A 27,409-nucleotide genomic window follows, 5' to 3' on the forward strand; every position below is an offset into this window, starting at 1 on the left:
TTTGGGTGATTTTGACCCGTTTGCTTTTTAACTAAAGACATTGAATCAGGTTTACTGAAGACTTATTTTGCACTCTTTTGCATTGTTCATAATATTTTATAGTAATTGATGGCATGATGAAGACTTATCTGTAGTTGACTATTTTTTTGTTGTTGCATCTACTTACTTATGGACGAATAATCCAGTTTACTGAATTATTTGCTAGAATTGATGCAGTTGATGCTGCCACCATCAAACGTGTAACCAACAGATTCATATTTGACCAGGTTTGCTAGAACTAAATTGATTCTTGTTATTGATTCAAAAAGGGAGAACCCAATGGTTCTTAATATTTACTTGATTTTATTTTTCGTGGGTTTTATTTTAATCATAATAATAAGATTATTGCAAGTATGGAAATAAATAAAGTAGTTTGAAATAATGAGACATATATATACTAACTTGGTGCTATAACAATAAGTAGAAAATAAATAAAGTAGGAATTTTCACAGGAACTTACCGTTTTATCAACAACAATCTGGACATTCGGGTCAAAACCTCTTTTTTTCATTTGTCTTGCCTTTTTCCACAACAATGCTCTATCAATCTCCTCTTCCTCCTTTCCCGTTTCTTGCATCTAAATTTAAAAGAATAAAAACAATGAATTAACATAAATAGATACATATCTAAACTATTCAATTAATTTACTACATACAATCTCAAGAGTTAGTCCAACATATCCTTTTCTACTCAACTGATGATTGTATCTATGATGTCCATGCATTTTTTTAGCTTTCTTACTTGTTTCCTGCATTAGAAACATTGTAGCAGACGCGCTGGTCTTCGCTGCTCCACAACTGGAACCACCTTCTCCATGAGCTGCAGTAAAAATCAACATGATGAGAAACTCTTTTAGGAACTTGATAGGCACATCTTATTAGAGTATGCTCTGTTTTCCATAATTACATTTCTCACTTAGGTATTGTTTAAGAACTAACACAACTACTAAAGCCAAGTTATCTATAAGTGTTAAAATACAAACTACGTATCCGGTATTACAATGAAAGAATCATAATATTCCTCAACCAAAAATAATTACACTTATCTAGATATTTAAATCAAATTGTGTTACTTGTTGGAAAAGGAAAAAGGACACATTAACAGTTCTTTAACTTCCTATTAATAACATAATCCTATATATTTAGTGCATTAGGTTATTCTTAAAATCTTCCCACTTTAATTTCTTACTAATACAAACGGTTCCATCTACACTTAAGATCAAACTATTTCTTTATTTTGACCAATCCCATTGAATCAATTTAACCATTAATCTAACACGTAATGCTCTGATAAAAGCAGAGATTTATAACCTGCTTAAATCTTTCCTTAGTTCTCTCAGCCTGCAAGTAAAACAAATGCAGTTAAAGATGAAAGCATTCGCAATAAAATCTAGTGAAGTGAAAGACGTTGCAATGCATTAACAAGGAAATTAGAATGAGAAAATAGAAAAGCATAACAATAAATAAATTATGAGCATTAGCTTACTCTACAAGATAGTACTACAATTTAGAATATTGTAACTACGAAACAAAGGATAATAAGAAAACCTAAATTTAAGCTGCAAGGAATTGAGGCCCAGGAAATGAAAACAGAAACATACATGAAATAAGATGGATAAAGTTAAAACTTAGTTCCTTCCAAGCAATTGACTTAACACCTCATGCATGAGATGCATAATAAGGGAGAGAAGTTTTTTGCTCTGGGTAAAATATGATTTATGTAATGTGCATAAAGGTAAGAAATATCATGCATTGAATAATTTTTTTCATTTTTAAGTGTGGTATATGCATGCATGTTCGTTCGGATGCAAGTGTTCTTCTGCTTGAATAATTGCAGCAATGGAAAATCTAGGGAATTCACATTCAAGTTATATCCACCAAAAATTAAAGCCAACTGTACATGGATACATGTATTTAGGTGAAGCTAATCATATTTAGTTCCTGAAAATGCAAGGCTTCTAAATTTGAGTGCATAAAGCAGTGTAGGATGCACCCATATACCTATGGCATAAGGGACCATAGTCTATAAATACAACACATAGAAAATAACGAATATTTTCTATAGAAAACATGAAACTGAAAGATGTGAACTGATAAGTGAAAGAACACCACAAAACGAGATTATAGCTTACAAGTAGCTTGGGAACTTTTATGGTGAATAATCACTAGCCCAATACAACAAAGACTAGGGACATGATAGGCAAGGAAATTATGGTAGTCCAAGAGAATATTGTGAAACTTATTGTTCGAAGATGCATCAAGCTAGTTAAACACAGTAACGCTAAAAAAGTAGCAAGTATTGTTATTATCAACATTTGGAAATTTTGGAATAAAAGTTGACCAAAACAGGAGCTCCTAGATTTCAAACAAAATCCTTTCAGAGGCAGCTAAAAAAATGTCTCTTCTAGAGGAAGCCATTGCAACTACATTGAGGACAAGAGACACACTATGTGTTTGAGATAAAAGAAACTTCCCACCTTTAGCAAGTAATTAATGAGGAAATTAACCATTCCGATCATTATCTAAAATCATAAATTCATAAGATGAAAGGTGATAAAAGTTGAGAAAAAAATTCAATACCTTTTATTTCAAAAGCCACTCGTTCTCCTCTTCCAGTTTTATGGCTAATGATTCCAACTCAACTTGGTATGTCTGCAATTACGATAAAAAAACAAAACACCAAATTTTTCAAAAGAAACAATCCATTAAAGTTGACACAATTCAATCAAAAGAACTAAACCAATTGTATACCTGCTTCCTTTCTCGGGACCAGGCAGCAGATTCCCTATTCTTAATCATCCTTCTCTACCGTTGCTGTGCCGCTTTATCCAACGGCTCCACTAAGACCCCTCTTCCTCTCTTCTCTTTCCCTCCACCACCTCCACTCCTTATAACTTCCATCTCGTTTCCGAACCCAACAATTAACCCCTCCATCTTATCCAGTATCTGAAACGCACCCCCTCCCACCGGATCGAACGGGTACACTCCACCATTCAACCTATCTGCATGCAACTTATCCTCCTCCTCTTCCTCCATAGCACCAGACTTCGCCAAGAAATCCTCCAAAGTCACATCTCGTTCGGTGCCTCCTCTTTCATCGTGATCTCTTTACTCTCGCCCGATACAATTTCCCTCCAAACCTCGTCCACACTTCTCACAACATTATTATTAAAATCCGCTAAAGCTTGAACCTGAAAAGCTTCGAAATTATCCGCGGCAACATTCAAAAGAAGATTAAAATTTTGGGGGAAATTAAAAGACGACTTTTAGAGATGACACACAATGAAAAGTGTACTCCGTGTTTTGCTTAATTTTTTGGATTATGACTATTAAATATGACACACATTATTGTAAGTCATAAATCGTTCAGATTTTAAGAAACATGACATTTTTTATGACACACATTTTTTGCAAGTCATAAATTAGTGTGTGTCATCGTTCGTGTGTCATTAAAGGTATATTTTCTTGTAGTGAAAGTGCATTGATGTTTTCCAATATTTAATCTCTGGTATGGATATTATCAGCTAGAGATTAAGGAAGAATATACTCCTAAGAAAGCTTTCATGACTCAATATGAATGTTATAAGTTTATGGTAAAGCCGTTTGGTTTAACGAATGTGCCTGTGACTTTTATGGTTTTAAAAACTGAGTATTTCAGTTATACTAGGACTAATTGAGGGTAGTGGCCATCGGTGATAATATGGTATATTTTAAGAATAAATTAGAATATGATGCACATTTTTGTGCGATTCTCCAAACTCTTCTAGAGAAATAATTGTATGTTAAGTTGATAAAATGTGAGTTATGTTTGTCTAAAATTACATTTCTTAGCCATGTGGTTTTAGTTAAAAGGATAAAAATAGACTTTAGGAAAGTACAAAATATAGTCGAATGATAAATTCCAAAGAGTGATTCTAAGATTCAAAGTTCTTAGGGGCTTGCTAGTTATTATTGAAGGTTCGTAAAAAAATTTCGATGACTATCTCCCTTCTGATCAAGCTATTGAGAAAAGATGTGTTATTCAATTAGATTGATAGGTGACAAGAAAATTTCAAGATATTAAAGAGAATACTAATAGAAGCATAGTGTTAGTGTAATCCAATCTAGAAAAGACTATGTGATCTATAATGATGCGTTTCATAATGATTTGGGATGTGTGTTTATGCAAAAGGACAATCTATGGCTTATGATTTACATAAATTAAGACTCATGGAATAAATTATCTGACTCACGATCTTGAGTTAGCATGAGTTCATTTCATAGATATACCACCGGTGAGTGATGTTATATTTATATTGATCTCAAAAGAAAAAAGTATGTGAAAGTATGTGTTAACTTGAAGGAGTGAAATAAAGAAAATGGATCAAATTCCTTAAAGAATTATTATGTGCTTATCCACTACCACCAGGCAAGGCTAATGTGGTAAATGATATGATAAAACTGAAATACATTTCTGTTCTGAGAGTTTGAATACGTGATTGTCTTTAAAGAAAGATTGTGTTTTGATTGCAGAATTAAAGTTAAAGTCTGTGTTGTTAGATTGAGTAAAGGATCTTCAAAGAAAAGATGGAAAGTGCTTGTCAAAGATAGATCAAGTAGGAAAAAATGAAACCAAAGACAAGTCTGATGAATGCTTATATTATCGAGGAAAGAGTCGATAGTGGTAAATATGAAAAAAATTAGCATCAAGTATGTTTCTAAATGTCTGTCATGTCAACAAGTTAAAGTAGAGCATCAAGTGCATTCTAAATTATTGTAACCGATTTCTATCACTTAGTGGGAATTGGAACGAATTACAATGGACTTTGTAATATGTAAATATTACTTAAGATAATTTCATAATAGTTACTGGTCGACAGAAGTCTTATTCATACTTGTAAAGAAAATATATCTTTTATCAAGTTGAAGATAAGTGTTTCTTAATATATCGATTAAATTCTTCTCATGTTATTGCACTGAATGATATTAAGATTTAGTCAGAATTTAATTTATGAAAAAGGACATTACTTATTAAAGTACATTAGAGAAATCAAAGGTTGAGGAAGCTAATTGAAAAAGAGAATAATATACAAAAACGTAGTATCTTCATCTTTTTACATCCAATACATATTGAAAAATTGATGATGAATTTTTCTTAAGGGAGGAGAATTTTAATACCCCAAATTTTGGTTAATGACAAAAACACAAATTTTAAAAGTTTAGTAACCAGAGAAAAAAGTTGAAAACGTTTAGGGACAAAAAGGTAATTTTTAAAAGTTAGGTATTTTGACCCTGTAATTGAATAGTTCAATCCCAAAAATTATTATTTTTTCATTGGAATCATAATTTTGATCTGTAATTTGTGTTAAAAACTATAAAGTAATAAAATTCGAAAGAAAATTGGATAAACGAATTGAACTAAAATTTTATGAAAAAATTTGAAGGATGATAGATAAAGGTTGAAATATTATTTCCAAATTTTATAACAGTTAAATTTAATGTGGATCAGTGGAATTGAAGTTGATTTTTCATATTTAGCTGAAATTGGAAAATTTAGTGACTAAATTATAGTTTTTGAAAATTTGCAAGGGTAAAGGTGGAAAGTGGATTTTTATTTGTTCATATTTGACTTTAGAATATTAAAAGGTATGATAATGTAATAGAAAATTTAAATTATCACGTTTCATTAAGGGCAAAATGATAATTTCACATTAAATGAATTTTAAATTCATTTATATTAGATTAAGCCAAGTGAATTATATTTTAATTGAAGAAAAATAATAAATTTTTAGTTTCTTCGAGCCCCAAAATGTGTACCACCATAGCTACAAGGTAATAATTTTATTTTTTTTATTTTTAAGCTTATTCGATTGATTTTTGGATTAAGCTATTAGATGGAGAATTAATCCCTTAAAAAAAGTATCATTTGGTATAAATATTACATGGAGATCATGTTTATATGATGAGTTTGGAAATTAGGGTTTATGTAGGGTTTTTTTTAGGATTTGATGAAAGATTTTTATGTTTTGATGTTGAAGATTAATTCTAAAACTTGTATGATGATTAAAACTACTTGAAATTGGGTGAAATTTCATTTGTTCATGACCTAGGGTTTTGAGAAACTTGTGATTTGGTTAAATTATATTAGGGCTTTGATTGTAGAAGCCTTGAAATGTTGTTTAGAGGTAGAATCCATGCTTGAATCAAGTGAAAATCAAGAACCCTAACCACTATAATATTCAACCCTAAGGAATTAATTGGGAGAAAATTATGAAAAAATTACCTAGGCTTAGAAATGATGTTTGAAATGTTCTACAAGCTTTAAAAGTTATTTGGGTCATTTTGTAATTTTATGAAAGTTGGGGGACCTATTTATTAATTATGCAAAATTATGGGGTTTATGTGAAAATGATAGAAAGATGATATACTATACTGGAATTGAAAGTTAGAATATTGAATTTGATGTTAGAATGTGAAATTTGACTATTTTGGAAAGTTGGCAAAGTTTGAGTACTAAATAGCAAATATTGAGAAAGTTAGTGATTTAAGTGGTAATAGTGAAGTTTTTGAGGTATTGATCTAAAATTTTGATGTCAGAAATTTAATTAAGGTGTTTGAAACTTGAATTGGAGATAAAAGGCAAATGATTATTCAGAATAAAATGTAAAGTTGATATGAATTCTAAAAGAATTCATAAATAGTAGTTAAAATGGAAAGTTGAAAATGTTATGTGAAGTTTGGGTGAATTTGGATAATAAGGGATTTATTGGTCAATTTGAAGTATCAATATGAAATTCGTATCGAATGAGCATCGAAAGGTTTCTAGGAATTTATTTTCTATTGTGTGCCTAAGTTAGTAAGATTCTAACATACGGTTTGAAATGTATATGTTATGTAAATGGTGTTGATTTAGATTATGATTGAAATCAAGATAAAAAAAAGTTAAAGCTAAGGAGAAGCTTAAGGACGTAATATGAAGTGCTAGGAAGGTTTACATGCTAAGGACATCAGGTGTGTGCATATTTAATTCGTATTTTTGTTATCGAGAAAATATTAACTTGCAATGACCCACTGATGGAATTACTATAGTAAGAAGTAACTTCTAACTATTATGTGAATTATGATTCGTACATATAAGTTCAGTTAATATGCTAATAGAATTAGTGAATAAGATGAAAATATAAGTTAGTGAAATCTGCCCAGATTTGTGTTCTGAATAGTAAGTTTAGAAAATCATCATAAATTATACAGAAATGATGGGAGGATGATTATTGCACTTGTGGATTTGTATGTCAATATAGTTTCGTTTAAAACAATCAGATATTGATTTTGATATATATACAAAATTATAAGAATTTTTAATTGAGGATGGGTCAGAAAGTAGGACAACATATTCTGTTGTAGGTCAACTTTGAAAATTCACTATAAATTGTATAAGATGAACTAGAAAAAGAGAGATATATAGTTGTATTTTTATTCGAGTTTATTTTTTATTGGCATAAATGGAATAATTTTTTAAGTGTGTATATTAATATAAAATATTATTTCTTTGCAAGTACATAAATTATGTTTTCGTGTTACTCCTATGTTATAGGTTATTATAATTGCTCGAAATAAGTGAACTTTATTACAATTGGTATGATAGTTATGATATTTATTACATGATTAATATGGTGTTTATATTTTAAAGAAAAATAATTGACGATGATTATGATTTATAAATGTTATGTGGAAATGAAATGTTTAGGGTATGAACTGCCCTTATGTTATGATATGAAGAGTTGGATATGTAAATATATTGATATCTTTGATAATTGAATAATGTATAATAATTAATGAAAAAGCCCATTGTATGTTGCATTGAGAGTTGTAGGTACATTTGGCATGCTATTAAGTTGAGTACTTTCCAGTTAAGTTATGGTACATTCTTGTACATTATGATTTGTATCATCGGTGTTCATGTTATGATTGCACTTGGAGTGCATTATATGTTTCAGTTAAGATTGGCATCGTGATGTGCCTTGTGTGCACCTTATCTTCTATTCACGTACCCAACATTATCATAAATATGCATTGGGCTATGAATTTGAAAATAGACTATGAATTTGAAAATAAGCTATGAATTTGAAAATAAGTTATGAATCTGACAGTAAGCTATGAGTTTGAAAATAAGTTATGAACCTGGAAATAAGTTCTAATTCATAAAATAAATTCTTAAATGTTAAAGTATTTATTATGGACATGGAATATGAAAATGAATATGTGAATGAATTTGAAGGTGGAAAATTAGAAGAAAAAAATAAGAAAGTTCTAAAAAGTATTTGAATGAAATAGAGTATGACATAAATGTTATGTTTATTATTGATTATCATGGTTTTGACAAATTCATGAGATGATCATTTTCAGGTCCCTGATGAGGAAAGACGGCTTGAATAAATCGGTTTGGATATTTAATGATTTTATTTTAATTTAAGTTTAATGTTTTGAATTGTTATCATATTTTAAATTAAGTTTTTATATAAAGAAAAATAATGTTATGATATTGTTAAGTTGTTTAATATTTTATGTCACTTTAGGTTGTTTATAATGCCTCATTAAGTGAATACTTAGCGTGCGATGATTTTCACGTGTAGGTAAAAAAGGGCAAGTGAAATAAAGAGTCGAGTTGGCATCAATCAATAAAGAAGAACTACGGGTACCAGTAATGGCATCTTACTATTTTAAATTTTCTAGATGGCATGTATACGAATAAGAAATGTGTAAGATATATTATTAGGGTTATAAATATGAATCAAAGTTTTATATTTTAGATAAAAATTATACTTTATGAGAACAAATAAATATTTTAAAATTAGGTTGTTTTTAAGGAGTATTGGTTACTATTGAACTACTAAACTTCTGCCTAAAATTAAACTTGATTTATATGATAATTATTACTTTATGATTTCACTCAATTAATGGAATAATTGTAAAGTTAATAATGGAATGTTATAATGGAACAAAATTTTAAGCATTTATGATCAATGAACGTTTGTAAAGTTGATGTGACATATTTAGCTCGTATTGTGAGACGTATAAGTGCTATGGGTGTTACATTTTTTGGTATCAAAGCAGCAGATTTAGTCGATTCTAGGCCTAAACTGAACTTATTTCGAGCATAAAACTGTATACATGGCACTAGGATGCCATTGTTACTGATTTGTTATGTATATGATTTGATTGATGCCACTCATTACTAATGAAAATGAAAGACTTATAGTCTTATAGATGCATATATTATCGAGGAAAGAATCGATATAAGTGGTATATATAAAAAAAATAACACAGAGTATGTTTCTAAATGTATGTCATGTCAACAAGTTAAAGTAGAGCATCAAGCGCCTTCTAAATTGTTGTAACCGATTTTCATCAGTTAGTGGGAATTGGAACGAATTGTAAGGGACTTTGTAATATGTAAATATTATCTAAGATAATTTCAAGATAGTTGCCGATCGACATAAGTCTTATTTAAACTTGTAAAGAAAAGAGATCTTTTGTCAAGTTTATGATAAGTGTTTTTTAATATATCGATTAAATCATTTCCATGTTATCTCACTTAAGGATATTAAGATTCATTCAAAATTTAACTTGTGAAAAAGGACTGTACTTATTAAAGTACGTTAGAGAAATCAAAGGTTGAGGAAACTGACTGAAAAAAAGAATAAGATGCAAAAAAGTAGTATCTTCATCTTTTTACATCCAATACATATTGAAAATTTGAGGAAGAATTTTTCTTAAGGGATGAGAATTGTAATACCCCGAATTTTGGTTAGTGACCAAAATGTAAATTTTGGTTAGTGATCAAAATGTAAATTTTGAAAGATTATTGGTCAAAATAAAATTTTGGAAAATTTCAAGTACCAACAGGATAATTTTTAAAAGTTATGTATTTTGACCAAAAGTTAGGTAATTTTAAAAGATTAGTGGCCAACGTAAAAAGTTGCAAAAGTTCAAGGACCAAAAGGGTGTTTTGACCCGTAAATGAATTGTTCCCCAAGAATGACGTTTTCAAATTTTAAAAGTTTATTTGTACAACTAACTCAAATTTACAAAATACTTGAAGGTTGTTGACCGGTGAAACTTGCATTTTTCTTATATGCTGATTTCTTTCGTTTATTTTGTGAGAAACTCAGTTCCCCTTGGTTTCATCTTTGAACAGTGTTTGCTCAGTAGAACTATTGATTGATAGGAAGAAGAAGGATATGGAAAAAGTGGAAGGTTCATTTACGCTGTCAGCTCTGCTTGCGCTGCCTCCAAATGACCGATTTTCTTTCTTTTTTCTTATCCTTTTTCTTCTTATCATCAAATGGCTTTGATACTGCAAATAGATTCAGCATAAACCAAAGTACGTTAAACTACGAAAATCTTTTCTATGCCAAAAACAGAGAATATTTCCATTGTTGTTTTGTGATTGAAACTATCTGCTATGGATTTCATGTTTATCTTTTTCGTATTCGTTTCCGGATAAGCACAGAATTTTGTGTTAGAAATACGAAGAAAATATAAATTATATTAAGAAATTTAAAAGTTTAAAATTTAGAAAATTTTAGGAACTAGGGATTGAAGTGTCATAATTTTAGAATTTTTATTTTTTAAAATAAAAATACTATTAAAAAATCTTGTTAGATGATACGTGTCATATTTGTAGAGTTTTATTTTCTTTTAAAATAAAAAAGTAGAACCCTCCCTCAACTCGTGCCTCCTCTCCCTCCCCTTGTTTTCCATAGCCAAATGGCCGACCAAATGGTAAGATGACCAACTGTCACTGTCAGCTAAATGTCTGATTACCACGATCGACCAAAGAAAATTAAGAAATTGGACATTTAAGATTTTAGGGATTAAGAATTGAAGTGTAGGGATTTAAAATTTTGAGTTTTGAGATGATAGCAAAAGTTATGAATGGTCACTGGGTGATCGGTCGCCAATAGATGGGTGGCCAGAGATGACTGGCGGTTGGAGTAAAAGGGACTATAATAAGAGATTTTAAGAAATTTGAGCTTTTTTGTATTATAAAAAAAGTAAAGTTTTTTTATAAATATAATAATATTTTTATGTCTTTTAATTTAAATAAAATTTAATTTTATAATTTTATAATTGTAATGATTAAAGAAATTTAACGTTAGACATATGAATCATTCAAAAAATAATTTAGACACCTATTCATGAAAAATAATATATTTTAATCACTTATTTTATAATTAAGCTTTTTTTTATAATTTAATGTTGGATCTGGTTATATAGAAGAGTTATGAACGTTTGAAAGATATTTTAAATGTTATAAAATATATTTCTTTCTAAATCACATATAGTTGGGTTGGTTGATAAATTTATTTATTTTCTTATATTTCTTTTTATCACGAGTTTTAAATATATTAGACCCACTCTGTTTCTTTTCACTAGAGTCTTTCTTTCTCTACCCTCTTGATAATATTAAGATAAGATTTAGAAATTGTTAAAAAAATATTCTAAAAATTTTAAATACTTTTATCATTTATGGTATGTATACATTTTATTGCTTTTTTAATGCCTAGTTTTAAATTAATTTTTATAAAAAAATATAAGAATATATTTAGATGATGATATAATATATATAACATATAATTATTTTATTATTAATTAAGATAATATATCTTTCAATTTTATGGTGATAAAAGAAATACAAAAATATACCGTGAAAGCTGAATTGAAGTGCCAGTTAAGAAAAAGAAAATAACATAAATAACATTTTGAATACAAACGATTATATATCAATTCGTTATATTAGTTAAAAATTTAAATTATGATATTAGAAGCTAAAAAGAGTTATTTTTTTAAAATCGATAAACAAATTATAAATTAACAGTTATTTTAAATCATATCAATATTTTTTAAATTAATATTAATATTATTTTTATTTTTAACATTTTTTATAGAAATTTGAAAATAAATAATAAAAGTCAGATGGCACCCAAATAAAAGGGTCTCCGCCACTAACCCAATTATGAATTAGTTATATTAATCCAATTATAGATAGGGTAAAATATATATTTAGTCACTTAACTATTTTTATAGATTTATTTTGTTTCATCTATTTATTTTTTTTAAAATACCTACTCTTATGTTTTAATTATTAGTTGTTAAAAGTTCAATTTCACGTTATTATTAAAAAAATAAAAAAATATCACATCAATAGTTCTGTTAATTTTTTTTAACGACGTGCGACCAAAACAAAACTAAAACATAACGTTAAACATAATTTAAAAAAATAAATAGGTCATAAAAACAAAATCATAAAAATAAGTAGATGAGTAAATACATAAATTATCCTTATAAATAATAAGATTTCTGAAATTCACGGGCCAATTATATATTTGTCCTCAATTATTTTCTAATGAGAACTTGTCGACGAGTTGATCGCGCGATAATATTGAAGATTTGTTCGGTTTGACGACCGCAGTCGACTGATTCCTTACCTATTAAGCTTATCCATATTCTTGTAATAAGACCTGAAATTTAAAATACTTTTGCAATACAAAAATGTAAATTTCTAAACGACTCTACATCATAGTTTTTTTTTACAAAGGGCATAATTTTACCATAAAGGGAGGATTGAAAAACATGTTCGGTTTATAGATAATATTATTAATTTTTTCAATTCAATAAGATTAGTTTTAAATTAGTTCGCTAAATTTATTGTTTTTAGTCTTATATATAATAATTCAATAAACTTATTAAAAATATATATTTTTATTAATTTAAGATGATTACAATTAGTAGTACTTTCAACTATTTTGATAATGAATGCTCAAATATTGTATAATCGCTGATGCTCGAACTCGAAATTTCGAAGAATAACAATTATCCTTTTAACCACTGAAATCACTTAATTCGGTAATATTGAAAATTATATTAAAATTGAACAAGATATGAAAACAATAAATACAATAGTATACAACATAAATAATTTAATACCTTGAATACCAAAATAACATAAAAATACAAGAAACGGATATTTTTTTTCGGGAGAACTTGTAATGGTAGGGTTTAGAAATGGTCAAATGATAAAAAAAAAGCATTGCAAATAATAAAGTACTAGGTTGCTTGGAGAGCCATGGGCTTCACAAGTTGTTCACTTTCTCCTCACTCCTGAGCGAGCTTGGTGTTGCAGATTTCTAATCATCGAAAAAAGATTTCAAGGTTAGTTTTGTTTATAAACTACTGAATTTCTTAGTTTATCTATGAGTTTATTGGTGCATGTCAATTTCCAGTTTCTGGTTCTCCTTTATTTTTCTGTCTTGCATAATCTGAAAAACGTCATTGAAGCAATCAGCAAGCATTTTATAGGATACTTTGGAATCTTCAAAGAAAATACGCTACTCTTTTAATTATTATTTTAAAACGTACTTATGTAACTTGCAGAAATGGGGAAGAAAACCAACCATCTCCTGGGTGTGTTGAAATAGAGAGAAGGGTATTGAGAAACAATGGCTTGAGTTTTCCATTGATTAAGAGTGGATATATATACACAAGATGGGGCACATAGAAATAGGAAACTAGCCTAGAGTTAAGGGATTACAACTAATTACAAGGCACATAAATAGGAGACTAGCCTAGAGTTAGGGGATTACAACTAATCACAAGGATATTATAATTGATTACAATAATTTAAAATTTAAATAAAATCTTTTATAATTATTTCTCTAATATGCCCCCTCAAGATGGAGCTCCGGAGGAGACACCAATCTTGACCTTTAAATCTTGGAATCGGCTTCGTGGAAGCGGTTTGGTAAGAGCGTCGGCAAGTTGATCTGCTGAGGAAACATGAGTAACACGAAGAGCACCTTATTGAACTTGACCCCGAATAAAGTGATAGTCAAGTGCCATATGTTTCATGCGCGAATGAAAAACTGGATTAGAACAGAGATAGGTGGCACCAACATTGTCGCAGTAGATAACAGGAGGTGTAGGAAGAGTGATGCCATGTTCTGTGAGAAGGGAACAAATCCAATTGAGTTCAGAAGTAGTAGCGGCAACTGATCAATACTCAGCTTCTGTGGAGGATCGAGCAATTGTACGTTGTTTCTTGGATGACCAAGAAATATGATGACGACCAAGATAGACAATATAGTCACTCATTGAGGTATAGTAATCTTTGTTTCCACCCCAATCAACATCTGAGAAGGCATGAAGGGAAAGTGGATTTGCCTTGTGAAGGAATAATCCATGAGTTAATGTGCCACATAGATATCGAAGCAGTCGTTTTGCAGCATTCCAATGTTCAGATGTCGGGCGATGCATGAATTGAGAAAGCTTGTTAACAGCGTATGCTATGTCTGGGTGAGTGAGGCAAAGATATTGTAGACTGCCAACAATTGTTCTATATTCTGTGCAGTCAGTTAGAGATGTGCCTGAATGAAGTGTGAGATTTCCATCTATAACAAGTGGTGTAACAACAGGTTTTGCACCAATCATTTTTTTCCGGGAAAGAAGATCAATGATGTAGCGCCTTTGAGTAAGCAGCAGACTGGATGGAGTGGTTAGAACCTAAATGCTGAGAAAATAAGACAAGGTGCCAAGATCCTTGATTGAAAATCTTTGTCCCATAAGGTCAATGTAGCGCTAAATAATATTGGTGTTGGTGCCTATGATAATAATGTCATCCACATAAACAAGTAGATATATAGTAGTGTCACATGAGTGAAGAATGAATAGGGAAGTGTCTGCATGAGAGTTTGTGAACCCAGACTCAATGAGGAATTGGCGAATTTCAAGGTACCAAGCTCGTGGGGCCTGCTTGAGTCCATATATAGCCTTATTTAGTTTGCATACATGTGTTGGATTATCTTTATCAACAAATCCTGGAGGTTGGGCCATGTAGACATCTTTGGAAAGATGGCCCTGAAGAAAGGCATTATTAACATCCAATTGTCGTAATTGCCAACCTCTACTGAGTGCCAGGCTTAGAACAAGTCGTATTGTTGTTGGCTTGACAAACAGACTAAAAGTGTCATGATAATCCACTCCAGGTCGCTTATGAAAGCCTTTAGCAACTAATCTAGCTTTGTACCTATCAATATAACCATTAGGAAGCCGTTTAATACGAAAAACCCACTTACATCCAACAAGATTCTGCAGAGAAGTAGATGGAACAAGCTCCCAAGTTCCATTCCGAACAAGAGCATCAAACTCATCATTCATAGCTTGTATCCATTTAGGATCTTTTAGGGCTTGAGAAACAGTATGAGGCTCAATGTCTGATGGTTGAGAAATTATAGCAGTGAGGTTCATTTTTGTTAGGGGTTTGTAGATGTTGTTATTTGATCTAGTGGTCATGGGATGGGTATTTTGATGGGTGGGTTGCACTATGATTTAAGCAGAAGAGGTCTCAGAATTGTGTAGTTCTAGTGGTAAATGGTCGACGATGGTTTCTTGGCGAGTAACCGAGATGTGTTCGGGTAAAGGGAGGTCTATGGACAGGGATTGACGATCGACTGATGAGGAAGGGCAGTGGTTTGTTTGGGTATTTTGTGACGGATGTTGATATGAGGAATCCCTTTATGGAGGCGTATTAAGTGAGCCACTTGGAATTGGTAAAATTTGGACCGGGGGAAGCCATTTGGAAATGATCTTTGGGGTGGGACGTGATAGATGGATTTGGTTAGTGCTAAAGGGAAAGGAGTTTTCAAGAAATTTGACATGACGAGAAATATATATTTTACAAGTGGATAGAGCGAGACAGATATATGCACTTTATGTTGAAGAGTAGCTAAGAAAGACACAAGGAGTGGAACGAGAGTCAAGTTTATGCTGAGAATATGGACGAAGCCACAGATAACATAAGCAACCAAACACCCGAAGTTTAGTGTAGTTGGGTTGAGACTCAAAGAGTTTCTCAAAAGGAGATGAAATATGTAATGTGGGTGTGGGCATACGGTTGATGAGATATACAGCAGTGGCAAAGGCGTAAGTCCAATAAGTTAAAGGCATTGATGCATGAGTAAGGAGAGATAGACCAGTTTCAACAATATGTCGATGACATCGTTCAGAAAAACCATTATGTTCTGGTGTATGGGGTGGTATAGTAAGATGTGATATACCATTGGTGGAGAGGAAACGATCAAGGGCTTGATATTCACCACCATTATCTGAATAGAAGGTAACAATTCGATGTTTAAATTGGTTTTCGACTAATGCCTTGAAACGTACAAAGACATCATACACATGAGATTTTCGTTTAAGGGGATAATACCAAATATATCGTGTATAATGATCAACAAAAATAACATAGTATTGAAAATCATCAACAGAATAAACAGGAGAGGTCCAGACATCAGAAAAGATAAGTTCAAGCGGGTGAGATGAGGTTAAGGTAGAAGAAGAAAATGGAATTTTATGACTTTTATTGTATGAACAGGCATTGCAATGTGTGAAGGAGGATAACAGACTAGACAATGGTAAATGAATTTTGGAAACAATATTTTTCATAATAGTAAATGATGGATGGCCTAGTCTAGAGTGCCACTCGGACGAAGTGGTCTTGACACTGGAAAATGCAAGCAACGGTGGAGAGGAAACTGAAGGGGATGTAGTCGGCCACTCATATACGCCATCCTTAGGTTCAGCCATCAAAAGGATTGTCCCCGTGTTTAGATCCTTCACCTGAAAAGTAGAGGGTGAGAATTTAACAGAAACATGGTTATGAGTGCAAAATTGATAAATCGAAATTAAGTTCTTTTTCATGGAAGGGACACAAAGGACATTTTGTAAAAGTAAATGTGTGAGAGGAAGTAGGTATAGTGGTAGAACCAGTATGAGTTATGTGAAGGGCCGATCCATCACAAATCATGACATCATCAGATCCTTGGTACGAGCTATTAAGAGAGAGCTTACTCAAGTCTGATGTAACGTGGTGAGATGCTCCACTATCCAATAGCCAAGTAGGTGTAGTGTTGTTGCCCATAATAGCATGATTGGCTCGTGGTTGCCAGGGTGTGGAGGGGCGATATCCCTGAGAGCCTTGAGGATGAGATGTTGGTGATTGTTGATTAGTGACAAGATGAAACATCGGGCATCATTTGGCAGTGTGTCCTTGAGTGTCGCATGCTTGACAATGACCCAAATAAGGTTTGGGTTGGCGTTGATCATAAGGAGAAAGTATAGTGGTAGGGCCTGATTGTTGTGAATTGGTGGCTGATGGACACCAATTTGGACGATTCTGAATGGCCGTGAGATTTGCCGTGGCTGGTAGTGATAGGGAAGGTGGTTGAGCGATCTGAAGAGATGCTTCTTTGTTGAGAAGTTTCTCATGAAGTTCAGCAAAAGAAATTGGCGTGTCACGGGCATTAATGACAGATTTATACTCATCACTTAGTCCTTCTAGAACCTGATTAATAAGATCCTTATCATCAATTGGCTTCCCTAGAAGAGCAAGTTCATCGGCACGAGTCTTTATCGCCTGCATGTATTCACTAATTGATTTGGAGCCCTTGTTACACCTCTTTAATTGTTCCTTCAATTGTTTAATATGACCACGAGATGGTTTGGCTTAGGTATTAGCTAAGGTTTACCATGCATCAAGGGAAGTGGTGGTGCGGGCAATAAGCGGTTGCAGTGAAACGGAGATGGAACCAAGGAGACCGCTAAAAAAGAGACGATCCTGACACTTCCAGGTTGTGTACGCTATATTTGGAGATGTAACACCATTGACGGTGACGGTGAGTTGTGGTGGAGTTTGAGTTCCATTAATAAAGTGATGAAGATCATAACCTTCAAGGAAGGCTCCATGTGAGATAATTGGTGGATGAAAATTTGGTGATATTGGAGAGATTTATTGTCAGGAGAGGATGTTGAGGATCTTGAGAATTTTGGATAGTAATAGGATTGTTGGTGGAAGAGGAAGTCGTATGGGAAGCCATTGAAGGGACTAGTGGCTTAGTTTTAGATATATGTATATGAAGGATCGTGGTGTTTTTGAAGAAAAAAAAGAGGAAAATATGCTCAGGAAGATTAGGCTCTTGATACCATGTTGAAATATAGAGAAGATTATTGAGAAACAATGGCTTGAGTTTTCCTTTGATTAAGAGTGGATATATATACACAAGATGGGGCACATAGAAATAAGAAACTAGCATAGAGTTAGGGGATTACAACTAATTACAAGGCACATAAATAGGAGACTAGCCTAGAATTAGGGGATTATAACTAATCACAAAGATATTATAATTGATTACAATAATTTAAAATTTAAATAAAATATGTTATAATTAATTCTCTAATTGGGTGCAACTAACCAAACCCTAGGCCGGGCTTCCCAAAAGAAACACGCACCTTAGGTCAAGGAAACCCAAGCTTGAGGTAGTTTCCATAACCTCGAAAATTCTTCGTTTCAATATCTTAATATATGCTTTTCCTCTTCTTTATTGTTACTGTTTATTTGAAACTCGTGTTTAGCTTCGCAATGGAAAACCAAAGCAAAACAAGAGAAAGGACAAGAAAAAGTTGGTCACCCAGATTGCAAAGCTACTGGACGAGTTTTCTTCGATGTTTGCTGAAATCAGGGCAAGCAATCAGCGGGCAAAAGAAGTGGTGTCTGAGATCGACGCTCACATTCTTAATCAGCTTAAAGCTTGGGATGACGAAGACAACGGCTTTTGAGTATTTGATATATATACACACATCTGGTGGGTTTCCCCCCCCCCTAACTTATCAGTTTGACAATCAGTTTTTTATTGGAATTTAGCCTGATGGAACTCAATTTTCTAGGAATCTTTAATCCAGCAGCTTCAGATGAATAAAGAGAAGATCTTCGATTACTTTGGGTTTCTCAGTTGGTCTGTCAAGAACTCAAGTGGTGTGTTTCTGTTATTGAAAGACAATCCGTTTGCATAATTTTATATTCCACTTTAATCTGGGAATTCTTGTTGAATGCTGACCGCATAATACGTGAGTGATGCATGCATAAAATATTTAACCATCATTATATGCATTAGGATGCGCCCTAACTACTTTAGTATTATTACCTGTACGGTTCTAATGAAGATTCACTTGATTTTGAGTAACGACGGAAAATCAATTTTCGGCTGATTTTGAAACTATTCTATCTTTTAGTTTAGGATTGTAGCACGAAATGTGAACTTTAATTTGGTTTATAAAGGGAACTAGATTAATAAGGATTGAGTGAGAGTGATCAGACGTGGCCTTGGAAACGTGTGCTTTCAGACACCGTAGGTTTTAATTTTTTATCGGGAAAATAAATTTATTAATCAAGATTTAAGTTAAGAGCCTCGTTATGAATCTTCCTAGACTTAAATGTAGAAAAAGAGTACTCTTACTAGGAATATAGACAACACCACAAAATGCAAATACAACAAGATCATCAACTTGACACCGCAGCCACGAAAACTATACTAGCAACCCCACAGACATCAGACCCAAGGCTGTATAGCACAACGTTACACCAAACAAACACCACAATCACAAAACTTTGTTTGAGAACCAAACATCCAACTACAAGATTTTACACAGAGGGAAAACATGCGAATAAGAAAAAATAAAAGCAAAAAACAAAACCCTGTTGACTAAAATTTTAATTAAACGAGCTTCCTGAGTAATGCAATGCCCTGCTAAACTTTTTTACCAATACCACAAAAGCAACCCTGAATGAGCACCAGAACAGACACTAAACACAGACGACCTCAATATACATTCCAGAGGATAACCACACAGCGGACTCACCCTGCTTTGAATAATTTAGTTCGGGACAGGCCTTGTTTCGCCAGACTATCTGCCAATCCATTTCCCTCCCTCTGGATTTATATTTCGTGTCTTAAGGACTCAAAGTAGACTAAATGATCATAATTTTGAAAACTTAGGAAAAGTGAGAAAATCTTTATTCTTAATGTCTAGAAAATTAAATTTAACTAATATCTGACTTGTTTTGATGTAAATTTTTACATTTTTATTATATGAATTTTATTGATTTTTTTCTCAAAAAAATTAAAAGTTTTTAAATTTATTTATCATGTAGGTTGAAAATTTTGAATTTTAATTGAATCGTTATGAATTTAGTTTTTTTTAAATAGTTAGGGTGATTAAAATGTAATATATGTTTATAACTTTCTTAATATAAGATAATACACACATATAAATACAATTACTAAAATCCATAATCTCTACGGAGAATATTATTTTTTTTTTCCTGAGATCACTCGATGAGTTCAATTTAATACATCTTTCTAATTATTAATTTAAGTGTTTAAAAAAATATAATCAGAAGCTATTCCAGATTTTGGGACGTGTAACCTTTTAAATGTGCACGACGGATCAATTTGGTTAGTTTGCAAGGAATCACTAGCTGCATGTGAAAAACATGGTAAACGTTTTGTATATTATTGATGTACATTTTAACAATTCAAATAAAAGGATTAAACACATTTAATACAAAACGTTATACAAATCTTTTATCATTTAGTTTGCAAGGAATCACTAGCTAAGAGGCAATCTGTTGCGAAGAAGACCGCCAATGGAACCTCGATCGGTAGACGTGGAATAAGCACCATCCGTATTAAGACAAATCCAACCCTCAGTAGGTAGAGACCATAGTCACATGGGTCGCGGTACGCTCTGATACGGGAACGTAGAACGGGATCACAATTCGCTAGGCCTCTAAAATTCGGTATGAGGGGATAGACTTATTTCGGATCGCTCCGGTACGATGTACCATATAAATTGGTAAGATGTACCAATTTCTTAGGTTGCTATTTTTCTACATCAAATTTTATAAGTAACTATAAATAGTAGGAATAAAATAAAAGAAATTAAAACTTCCTTAATAACTGAAATAACACATAAAATAACAGGGATTTAAACAAATATTTACCCTTAACCAGAAACAAATATAAAATTGAAAATGTAAAATTAGAAATAAATCGTGATCTAAATACAAAATGCGCATAGGGTTCTATATAAAATTTATCAAATTCGGTTTTAGCTAAAATAATATGTAAAATAACATAAATGGTACCTAAACATTTGAAACAAAATCAGAAAACTGGGACGAATTAGGGACCGTTTTATAAACATTCGCTAAATTACGAGGGCCTAAACCTAATTTACCCCTAAGAATACGGTGACTAAATCCTAATTTAACCGAAAAATTTTAAGATAAAACCTAACAAAAGGTTCAAACCTAAATTAAAATAACTAAACTCAGCCGCCTCTCTCGAGCTCTCCCTCTTCATCCTCCTAATTTATTATCTTCTTCAGCCTTAAACCGACCCTCGTCGTTCCCCCATTTCCTCTCCCTCAAGCTCCTCTTTAACACTCGACGAAACCCAAAGCCTCCATGGCATCCGCCGTCCTACGCTCCGACGAGAAGCTAGGACTCCATCTAAACCCAAAGCTCGTACCAAATCGCGATTTTGAAACGACTGGAACGTGTTTGTACTGCGTTTCGGATCGCATCGTATGGTACGTAGATCGTGAGCTGTTGAGCGATTTCTGTGACTATGGTAGAGACCATTGAATCTGTGAAATCGAGGTTTGGCCTATTGTCCCAGTGACGGAGAAAGTGCCAAAGTAAATTGAAGACCAGGTAATACCAGAATGAAGGAGAGTAGAGATGTCATCCAAAGTCCCTTGAAATGTGAAATTGTTCTGTCATTTCCATATAAGCAAAATTAAACAAGAAAAATATATATTCCAAGTTCCATTTATCTCCTCAACAATCTAACGGCTATGCAAGTTTTGAAGGAACCAAGCCCTTAAGGGGAGATCGAAAAAATTAGGAAAGTTGAACCTCAAAACCAAACTACTCTAGAAGTCCTGAGTTCTCGGGCAGTTACGGAGGATGTGCAAGAGTGTTTCCGGCTAGCAGCGACAAATAGGACACGATGGATCAGCAGGGAGCTGGCGAGAGCAACGAATATAATTGGTAAGGAGTTTATATTGAATGGCGAGCCATAAAAAGCCACGAATTCACTCTGGAACTGGATGTTTCCAAATGGTCGACAAACGCTGCTCTTATCGCCCCAATTACTACAGTATATAGTTTTGTAAGAAAATTTGACCGAGAAACACCTTTTGGGATCATCATTCAATCAAACACGATCAAAGCCGACATTGATTGAGGGCAGGTGAGTGCTTTGAATATGCGGGAGATCCATAGGAGGGAGGAGGCTGCCAATGAGATCCCAATTCCATGAGGCATTGAAGTTGGGGAGGTGAGAGAGTGTTAGGTGATCAACCTTAGCAACTGGAGCGATGAGATGACTCTCGAAGGTGCCAAGGTTCATATGCTAAAGGTCACGCCAGGGGTCGATTGAGTCCCCACTTCCCACCGACCATGCTAAGAGTTGGGTAAAACCAGGCCAAACATCACAAGAGATCGCTAGAGGGGAGAACAAGTAGTACTACTAATCGAGATAGGGCAAATATGGGTGACATCATAAAGTTGTTCATTCATTTCATTAAGCAACTTGTAAAACTTTGTCGCTTCTCCATTTGGCTCTTCAACACTGTTGGGGAAAACGGGTTATTTCCCACACGAACGTAGTTTTAAAATTGACCTAAAATGTCAAGATTAAAACCACCAAAGGTTGCACAGCGGATAAATCTGTCAAACTATTGAATATTGAAACACAATGAAAAAGAACCGAATAAAAAACAATAAAGGAGAGAACACACCAAATTTACGAGGTTCGACGAGAATATCGTCTACTCCTCGGGCACCACACCGGATGATAACTTCACTATATCGCCAATATCACAACAAATGGAATTCTTTGGAATTCTTAAAGTGGGAGAATGAAGAATACAAGAGGAAGAGAGAACTTGTTTTTGGGATGATTTCTAATGGAAATACTTAGGCCTATTTATAGTTGAGTTTCAAGAACAATATGTTCAAAGTTTGGCCACCTACCAAAGAATTTTCCAATATGTACAAGTTAGCCACCAAATATGAAATTCACATGTTCAAAGTTTGGCCACCAACCAAGATGAAATTTCCAATAAGTTGGCCACCAACCAAGATGAAATTTCCAACTTGTCAACTTAATTTCTAGACAAATCTAACAAATCTCCACCTTGGCTTGAAATTACCAAGCCTACTCAACTTCTTCAACTCCCCAAATTTGTAGTGCCTCTAATTGCGCTCACAAGCACCACACACCCGAAGGTGTTCATACTTTCAGGATGTTAATCAAGTTCCAACAATGATTGAACTTGATTACTGTTACCACCTTGGTCATCATATCTGCAGGATTTTCTGATGTCGCAATTTTCTGAAGTAGAATCTTTCCTTCTTCAAAGATCTCCCGCAAAAAGTGATACCTCATGTCGATATGCTTAGTCCTTGAATGGTAGACTTGATTTTTCGCTAAGTGAATAGCGCTCTGACTATCACAATAGAGACTAATGTGACTTTGAACAACTCCCAAGTCTTCCATCAACCCGTTAAGCCAAATTGCTTCCTTTACAGCCTCTGAAACTGCCATGTATTCTGCCTCTGTAGTAGACAAGGCCACCGTAGATTGCAATGTAGACTTTCAACTTACTGGGGCTTTAGCAAGAGTAAACAAATACCCAGTAGTTGATCGACGCTTATCCAAATCACCAGCATAATCAGAATCAACATATCCAACCATACACTGACCAAGTGCTTCATCCTGTTCAAAAACTAAACCAACATCCACGGTTTGTTGGAGATACCGTAGAATCCATTTCACAGCTTGCCAATGGCCTTCTCCAGGATCATGCATGTACCTGCTCACAACTCCAACTGCTTGTGAAATGTCAGGACGCGTACACACCATTGCATACATCAAGCTCCCAACTGCATTAACATATGGAACTTTTTCCATATACACTCGTTCTTCGTTAGTTTTAGGAGATAATTGAGAACTAAGTTTCAAATGAGAAGTCAATGGGATACTTACATGTTTGGTATTTTTATTCATGCCAAAACATTGTAATACCTTTCTCAGATACTGCTTCTGTGTTAAACAAAGCTTCCCTCTCTGTCTATCTCTGCTTATCTCAATACCAATAATCTTCTTGGCCTCACCTAGATCTTTCATCTCAAACTCTTGATTCAACTGAGCCTTTAATTTATCTATCTCCTTTTGACTCTTCGAAGCGATCAACATATCGTCAACGTACAAGAGAAGATAAATGAAAGATCCATCTTTGAGCTTTTGCAAATACACACAATGATCATATTTGCTTCTAGTATACTTTTGCCTCCTCATAAAGCTATCAAATCGCTTGTACCACTGCCTCGGAGATTGTTTCAATCCATATAGCGATTTGTTCAGCTTACAAACCCATTTCTCATAACCACCATCTTTGTATCCTTCTGGCTGTGTCATATAGATCTCCTCTTCTAAATCACCGTGCAGGAAAGCCGTCTTTACATCAAGTTGAGCTAGCTCCAAATTCAACTGTGCTACCAAGGCCAACAATATTCTAATGGAGGAATACTTCAAAACAGGGGAAAATACTTCATTGTAGTCGATTCCCTCCTTTTGAGCGTAACCTTTAGCTACCAACCGTGCCTTGTAGCGAACATCTTTCTTGTTATGAGATCCATCTTTCTTTACAAATACCCACTTGCATCCAATGACTCTTTTACCTTTCGGTAATTGTGCCAGTTTCCAAGTGTCGTTCTTTTGGAGAGATTGCATTTCTTCATCCATGTCACTTTTCCACTTATCACTTTCCAAGCTTTGTATTGCTTCTTGGTAAGTGATAGGGATATCATCATCAACAACTGGAAGAGCATAGGCCACCATATCAACAAATCGAGCATGTCTACGAATTTCTCTCCTTGGCCGTATAACTGCAAGTGTTTATGGTGTCTCCAATGGTTCTTGGGTTTGAACCTCTTCATCTTCTGATTCTTCTATTGGAGTTGAAGAATCAGCTGCATCAACTTCTGGGATCATCATCTGCTGAAACTCCACCTATTTTGGAGTATGCTCCACCTGCTGCGGAGTACTACTTGTCTGGACAGCTTCACTTGTTACCTTCTTTACTAGGGCAGATTCATCAAAGGTAACATCTCTGCTACAAATTATCTTCTTGGTGTCTAAACACCAAAGGCAGAATCCCTTCACTCCATGGGTGATTCCAATAAAGAGAGCCTTCTTTGCTCTCGGATCAAGCTTGGATTCCTTCACATGATAATAAGCAGTGGATCCAAATACATGTAAGGAATCATAATCAGTAGCAGGTTTTCCAGACCATACCTCCAATGGTGTTTTTCCTCCTATCGCTGATGACGGCAGACGATTAATGAGATGGCCAGCATATGTCACAGCCTCAGCCCAAAATGCCTTGCCTAACCTAGCATTAGACAACATACATCGAACTTTCTCCAATAGTGTTCGATTCATACGCTCTGCCACCCCATTCTGTTGTGGTGTATGTCTAACAGTGAAGTGTCGAACAATACCATACTCATGGAAAACGTCAAAGAATGGGTCACTTTTATATTCCCCTCCATTGTCCGTCCTAAGACGTTTGATCTTTCTACCAGTCTGGTTCTCGATCATATTTTTCCATTTCAGGAAAATTTGAAGCACTTCATCTTTAGACTTCATCGGATACACCCAAACTCTTCTGGAAAAGTCATCTAAAAAAGTTACAAAATAATTGTTTCCTCCCAAAGACGATGTCTTTGAAGGACCCCATACATCTGAGTGAATATAATCTACAATACCTTTTGTATTATGTATAGTGGTGCCAAACTTCACTCTCTTCTGCTTTCCCAGAACACAATGCTCACAAAAGTTCAATTTGCAAGCCTTTGCACCTTTCAACAATCCTTTCTTTGCCAGAATTTTCAAGGATTTCTCTCTAGCATGTTCCAACCGCTTATGCCACAACTGGGTTGCGTCGAAATCATCACCTCCGGAAGCTGCTGCAACTGCTCCAATAATTGTACTACCTTGGTAGTAATACAAATTATTTTTCCTGATGCCCTTCATCATCACAAGTGCGCCATATGTGACTTTTAAAACTCCATCTCTCATAATGACTACTGAGCCTTTGGATTCTAAGGCTCCCAATGAGATGAGATTTTTCTTCAAACTGGGCACGTATCGGACATCCGTCAGAACTCTGGTTGATCCATCTTAATTCTTCAATCGAATTGAACCTATCCCAACAATTTTACAGGCATTGTCATTGCCCATATAAATAACTCCTACATTTAGTTCCACTAAATCGGAGAACCACTCCCGATTAGGGGACATATGATAGGTGCAACCCGAATCTAATATCCACTCATCAAAATGAAATGTTGTTGATGAAGCAACCAATGATATGTCAGAGTCATGTGCATCATGCTCTACAACACATGCATCTGGAGTAGCTTTTCCTTTCTTCTTCAGCTTCGGACAATCTTTCTTCCAATGGCCTTTCTCATGACAAAAGGCACATTCATCTTTTCCCAGTCTGGACTTTGACTTTGATCTCCCTCTCCACTTTGGCTTTTGAATTTTCGAGCGACCTCTTGCAACCATGGCCTCTGCTGCTTCGTACTTGCTCTCCTTCTTGGTTTTATTCCTAAGTTCATAACTATACAAAGCATCAGTTAAATCTTTAAGGGTAACATTATCCTTACCATGAAGTAACGGTGTCTCAAGGTGCTGAAATTCATCTGGAAGAGATGACAACAACATCAAAGCCAAATCTTCATCTTTGAAGGTTTCATCCATGCCCAATAAGTCTTCCACTAGCTCATTGAACGCAGTGATGTGTTCATTCATACTGGTGCCTGGTTGATAATCAAATCTGAACAATCTTTTCTTAATGTGGAGACGATTCTGAGAGCTTTTCTTCAGGAATTTTTCCTCTAAAGCTTTCCACATCTTACTTGCAGAAGTCTCGTTCTTGTAGACATACTTTTGCTCCCTGGAAAGACAAGATCGAATCGTGCTGCACGCCAAACGATTGATTGTTCCCCATTCTTTCTCCTCCATATATTCGGGCTTTTCTTCCTCAATGGCGATGTCTAGACCATGTTGGAATAAAGCGTCTAACACCTCGCCTTGCCACATGCCAAAATGACCGGATCCATCGAACAACTCCACCGAAAAATTTGCATTTGAAATCACCCTCCTCACCGGTCCAGATGAAGAGCTTGATGTCTCAACTGATCCGTATTTTGACATTTTAATTCTAACGAACAATATTCAATATCACGAACTGTATCTTTTCAGCAACGGAACCACCAGGATAACCTCAACCGAAGCTCTGATGCCAATTGTTGGGGAAAACAGGTTATTTCTCACACGAACGTAGTTTTAAAATTGACCTAAAATGTCAAGATTAAAACCACCAAAGGTTGCACATCGGATAAATCTGTCAAACTA

The 27,409-nt window shown here is 33.9% G+C and overlaps 1 pseudogene; it reads right to left on the reverse strand.

The window, feature by feature from the left end:
* Nucleotides 1-792: 792 nt before the first annotated feature.
* Nucleotides 793-3,603, reverse strand: LOC120120688 (annotated as a pseudogene).
* Nucleotides 3,604-27,409: the final 23,806 nt, after the last annotated feature.

This window comes from Hibiscus syriacus, unplaced genomic scaffold (assembly GCF_006381635.1).
Source record: "Hibiscus syriacus cultivar Baekdansim isolate YM2019G1 unplaced genomic scaffold, ASM638163v2 tig00110345_pilon, whole genome shotgun sequence".
NCBI classification, from domain to species: domain Eukaryota; kingdom Viridiplantae; phylum Streptophyta; class Magnoliopsida; order Malvales; family Malvaceae; genus Hibiscus; species Hibiscus syriacus.